This window comes from Hyperoodon ampullatus (genome assembly GCF_949752795.1).
Source record: "Hyperoodon ampullatus genome assembly, chromosome: 2".
Taxonomy (NCBI): domain Eukaryota; kingdom Metazoa; phylum Chordata; class Mammalia; order Artiodactyla; family Ziphiidae; genus Hyperoodon; species Hyperoodon ampullatus.
In genome coordinates, this window is record NC_136915.1 from 53,446,594 (window position 1) to 53,452,593 (window position 6,000).

Sequence of the window (6,000 nt, forward strand, 5' to 3'; positions counted from 1 at the left end):
GTCTTCTTTCAAATATAACTGGCCTCTACCTCATCCATTCCCCTGTAGCCCTGGAAGCCTGAATCTAAGACACGCCTATATAACTGGTGGCTCTGGAAGGGAGAACTTGGCTTTCATTGCTCTGTCTTTTTCTTCCCCGTCGGCTAGTTTTGTTTTTCCAGACTAAAGGCAAAATTCCACACTGGATATGCTGCTGCCCGGGATTCATTTCACTAACAGGCCATCCGCCACTTGGAATTGTCCATGACAGGTGGCACAGAGATGCCACAGCCCTTCCCAATCATGAGGGCGGTGGGCGTTCCAGGCCTAGATTCATTTCATGGCTCCTCTCTCCTCTCCATTCCCACGGGTGGGTTTCAGAATCTGCATTGTTTTGAGAAGGGGATAACGGTCAAGGTCCTGACTGGAATTGTTTTGAGGGACAGCCACGGGGAGGTAGAACCTGTGAACAAGGGATGTAGGCAGCCAGTGACCAGAGCTGTGGGTCTCTCTTCAGCCTGAGGAAACTCAGTGGGAGGTCCCACACAGGCGGGATGATGCAGCTCATTGTTCAGACCTGACACTTCCACCCCTACAGCATCAGAGGCGTTTGCCAATAGTCCCACCCCTCTCTGGAAAGGATAAGCTATCGACTGTGAAGGAAACGCAAATAATGGAGCTTATTTCCGTGCAGAGACACCATGAGCCAGGGTTCTCTTTTAGGTAGTAAGTCTCATCAGCAATGGCTTCCCTAAGCGCCTACAAAGTGTCTATCCATTAGGGCCAAAGGAGGCGCTTTGATTCTCCCTTGGAGGGGAGAGCAGTTTAATAAATCACCAAGTGGATGCAGCATCTAAATTCAATAATTGTGAAGTACAGATAAATCACAGCTGTCAATGCTGACTTCGGCTTTATTCGTTCAAAACAGTTAAATTCAAATAGCAATACTTCTATCCAGCATCCAGATACACACAGCTCACAGCCCCTGGCCACTGGGCTAGAATGTCTTCCCAGAGCTGGGCCTCATTCCTGGTTGTCTGTTGGGAAGTGGGGAAGGAGGAAGCAGGTTGAATTACAGCCACAGAGATGACCCATTCGACTGACAGAGAGATTGCGGAAGCTCAAAGTGAATAATTCATTGTCCTGTCGGCTGTGTGTTAGGTTTCATCCCTGAGCTGCTGATGGAAAGGAGATCAGGCTCTGGCATCTCATTCCAGCTGCACCACTGGGCCTTCCAACACATTATCTGTGGTTGATTTGCTTACCAGCAAGGTGAGGGCATGACACAAAGGTACATGATAGTAGCTGGAAGTTTCATAGATTCAAGTGGAGCCAAGACTGGGAGGATAATTCTATCTCCTCCCCCAGATTCTTCCCCATAAAACACGGGGCTTTTTTAGCCCCTCCATTCAACCCGAGGTACGTTTCATGTAAGATGCAAGTGTAACCCTTATATTTATAAACATGCCAACTTGCAAATGGTTGGATAGGTATTTGAATTATTGATTGTTAAGTATTTAAGCTGAATTCCTCATCCATCAGTTCTCGTGAGAAGCCAGGGGACAGATTTACGATGCTGGAGTTTTTCTGGTTAGTTGGCCGTTGGCATCTCCATTAATTATGGCGTACACGGTAGGGTCTGTAGTGCTCATCGTAGCGCTCAAAATCAGGGTCTCTATTATTACTTTTAAAGGGGGTTTATGCAGCAAGAGCTGTTGACATGAAAAGGAAAAGGAACATGCCCTCCTGAAATGGTTGCTGCCACTTTCTGAGGTTTTGGTGCGTCTGATTGCATCTTTGACTATAGCATAGTTGAAAGAGCAACTTTTTAGAGGCAGACTCACCTGGATTTCAGTTCTAGGTCTCTTGCTTTCCAATTCTTTGAAAGTGAACAATTTACTTTATTCCTCTGAATCTCAGTTTCTTTATTTAAATAAAAGAGAATGGGAGAGGGATAAATTAGAAGTTTGGGATTATCATATACACACTACTATATATAAAATAGATAACCAACTGTGTAGCACAGGGAACTCTACTCAGTATTTTGTAATAACTTATAAGGGAAAAGAATCTGAAAAAGAATATATACATACATATGTATATCACTTTGCTGTACACCTGAAACTAACACAACATTGTAAATCAATTATACTTCAATAAACTTTTTAATAAAATAAATAAAAGGGAACAATTATAACTAGCTGGATATAAATATAAATATATTCATGTATATACATATATGTGTATAGAAAGATAGGTGGTTAGATAAAGTGTAGTATAATGCCTAACAAATAATAATAAATAGCCACAATTCTTAAGCAATAAAACATAAACTTCATGAGGGGAGAGGTTTTAGTCCGGTTTATTCACTGTTAATCCCCATTGACTAGAACAGTGCCTGATACAGAGAAGAAATTCAATAAATATTTGTTGAATGAATAAATGAGCACATTCCATGTTCCAGACACTGGCATAGGTGTCCATTTAATCTTATGAGAACCCTAGAAGGCAGGTATTATCATTTTTTGAGATAAAGTCTCTCAGACTCTGAGAGGTTAAGTAATTTTCCCGATGTCACCCAGCTAGTAGATGCTCAGTTAATGTCAGTTTCTAGTCCCTCTTCTCCTGCTCTCACTAAAAGTTGCAGTGGGTCCTGAGATCTGGCTCTTCTAGGGTTTATGGGCTCTGTGGCCATGGGATCACATGTGGAAAGGAAAGCTCTGTCTCCCTCTAGCAGGGAGAAGTCAGAGGCTCCTTTCCCCTTTGAGTTTCACACATGAAGGCTCAAAACTGAGCAAGCGCCCCCAAACCAGCAGAGCCCGCAGGAGAGAATATGGGTGCCAACTTGGGATACTCATGGGAGCTCTGAGGATGGGACAAAGGTGAGAGCACAGAAGGAAATCCCTTCTTCCTTCTCTGGGCTAAGTCTGTGGCTCAAACACCAACAACATCCTCTCTTTCCTGAAGAAAAACGCTCGACTGGCAGAGAGAGATGAGGAGATACTTTTGGACAATGCTGTTTGCCAACTGGATCCATGAGAAGGATTCGGGGAGGGGCTACTGTTTTTTCTGATAGAAGTTGGGATGGGTGTGTGTGTGTGTGCGTGTGTGTGTGGTGTTTGGTGTCGAAACCATGAAGGCAAGGACTGCACTTTATCGTCATTGTACCCCTGCTCTGGGCACAATGTCCAGCACATAACAGGCGCTCAACATTCATTCATTGAATAGATGGATCCTGGTCCTGCCCGCAAGCAGTACAGTTGCTATGAATTAAGTGCTCTCCATGAGCCAAGCATCGTGCTCCTTTTCACCTGAGATATTACCAGGCTCATTTTATAAATGAGGAAACTGAGGCTTCGGAAGTTTAAGTAACACTCCAATGGTTATGTGGCTAGTGAGTAGTATGAGCCAGGGCTTAAACCTTGACTCTCAGACTCCAGCTTGTACCCTTGGTAACAACTATGCTGCTTCCAACACGGTGCTCAGCTACTCCTGATCCAGGGTTTCTCAACCTCATCACCACTGACATTTTGGGCCAGATAATTCCTTATTGTGGAAAACTGTCCTGTGCATTGTAGGCGTTTAGTAGCATCCCTGTCCTTTATCCACTGGAGCCACTGGACCCTCCCCACAATAAAAATGTCTCCAGATGTTGTCACATCTCCCAGGGGGTGGGGGGCAATGCCTCCCCCAGTTGAGAACCACTGTAACCCCTCTGACTCTTCCCTGCCCCTCCATGACAAAGTGTGGAGAAGCCAATCCCTTGGGACTTCGAGCCTATCCAGTTGCCTCCTGGACATTTCCATTTGAATGTCCCTCTGACCCTCAGTCCTAAAACCTAGCTCATCACCCTCTCCTGGCTCACATGCTTGTCCTTCTGTGTTCCCTGCCTCTGTTAATGTCACCACCATGTATCAGTTGCCCATTCTTATTCTGAGTGTCATCCTTATTCGTTCACTCCTTCACCATCAACAACCAATCAGCCCCAGTCTTGTCTGTTCTATCTATCTTGTAGCTCTTGAATCTGTCTATTTCTCTATGAATCCACTGCCACCCACCATCATTTCTCACCAGTCTCCTAATGGGTCTCCCTGAGCCCCTATTTTGCAGACGTTCCTGTATCTAAACATATTCTCCATAGCACAGATCTAATCATTCCCTTCTGCAGCTAACACCCTTCAGTGACACTCGGTCTTCTCAGGATGAGTCTACGTTTCCTAGCAAGGTTTATAAGGTACTTGATGAGCTCCCCACTCTAAGCCTGTCCCTTCCCCTTTGTCCTTTGTGCTCCATGCTCTGGCCATGTGGAACTCTTCCAATATGCCAGGCTTCCTATAGCCTCAAGGAGCAGCGTATGCGACAGGATGCTCCATTTTATTTTCCACTGCTGCCTCCTTTCTTGGGGGCTGCCACATGCTCACCCCTTTCTCCATGACTGGCTCTTATCTAAGTTAAGATGAGAAAGGGTAGTAATTCAAGTAAAGATTCAGAAAGAACAGTCTCTCTTAGCATCATAGAGCACAGGAGATATGCTAAGAGGGTTCAGTTGGACAGTCAGGCAGGATAGGGGGTTCAGGAGAGCTAAGGGGAGGGGGTCCAGGTTGCTATAAGAAATAAGGTGGTCTGAGTAGGTTCAGAGTAGGTCTCACTGGGAAAAAGTAATCTGAGCAGAGACACAGAAGTTGAGGGAGTGAGCCCAGCACGTATGTGGGGAAAGCCTTCCAGACAGAGAGAAGAACTCAAGCAAAGGCCTTACTGTGTACTTGTGCCCATGCTGTCTGAGGTACAGCGGAGGCTAATGGTGTGAGCAAGGGGAGACTAGTGGAGAGGAGAGGGTGGGTGGTATTATGTCCCCTGTGCCCAGCACAGAGCTGTTATCCAATAAATATCCAAGTGAACTTACCCAACTGCCCATGACAGCTTTAGACATACATCTTCTAGCAAACTTTTTCTCCCAAAGGAGGAACAGAAGTAGGTCAATGGTGACTCGGAGAGCACCTTCTCTCTAATCTTCTATTTCTCATCTATGAAATAAGGAGGTTGGGCTATCCTGCTCAAAAATGCCATCACAGCAGGAAAGGGGATAATCATTTCCATCATGCCTACATCACAGGATCATTGAGATGTTCCTTGAGAGGGGGAGGGGAGCGAGAGATGAGGCACATTAGTACACTTGGGTCTCTCTACCAATGAACTTATCCTTTCCGAGCCTTAACTTCTCCATCTGTAAAATGGGAGTCACAACTCCCCTCCCACTCCCCTTCTGAGTCCATGTGAGGTTCTGATAATGCGTATGTCGTACTTTGAAGGTCTATAAATCATGAAACATTGTGTAAGGTTATTATTATCTTTCTGGTCTGCTTATGCTCTTTCCGATCTCTGTGGCTTTGCTTCATATGCCAAAGGGGGATGAGCATTTTGTCAAGCAATAAAAGACCGGCTGATTGTGGATTATGCTGCCTGAAGACCAAGATGAAATCCAGTTGTGAGTCTTCCACAATGGAAGTGTGGAAGTGTAGGGAGTGTTGCCTAGCAAGAAAGAGTGAGGGCTTTTAGTGTCAGGGATAGCTGGGAGACCTTGGGCAAGTCACGTCTCTGAGTTGCTTGATGACATCCTTTCTCTGAGAACTGCCCTCCTCCCCATCACATAGAAGGAGTCACGTTTCTATCATGTGAGCCTCCTCAGCCATCGTTGACTGGGCCAGAGCTGGTGACTGACCCTAGCTGGGCCTGTAAGATTCTCTCTCTACAGAAAATATGCCTGGAAGACAGAACCTGGAATTGGACTAAGAACGGTCATTGGAAGAACTCTAGAACAGAAGGCTTTCAAGTCCTGCTGTTACAATCCTGGAGTTGCCATGGTTCCCCCACAGCCTAAGACCTAGTTGTTCAGCTTTGCTTTGAATTCCAAGAGATCCCAGTAAATCCTTCCAAAAATGCCTTTTTTATTTGAAGTCAGTTTCAAGTGAGCTCAGTTTCTTGCAGTCTAAAGAGTTTCAGCTAGCTCTTAGACAGCCCTGT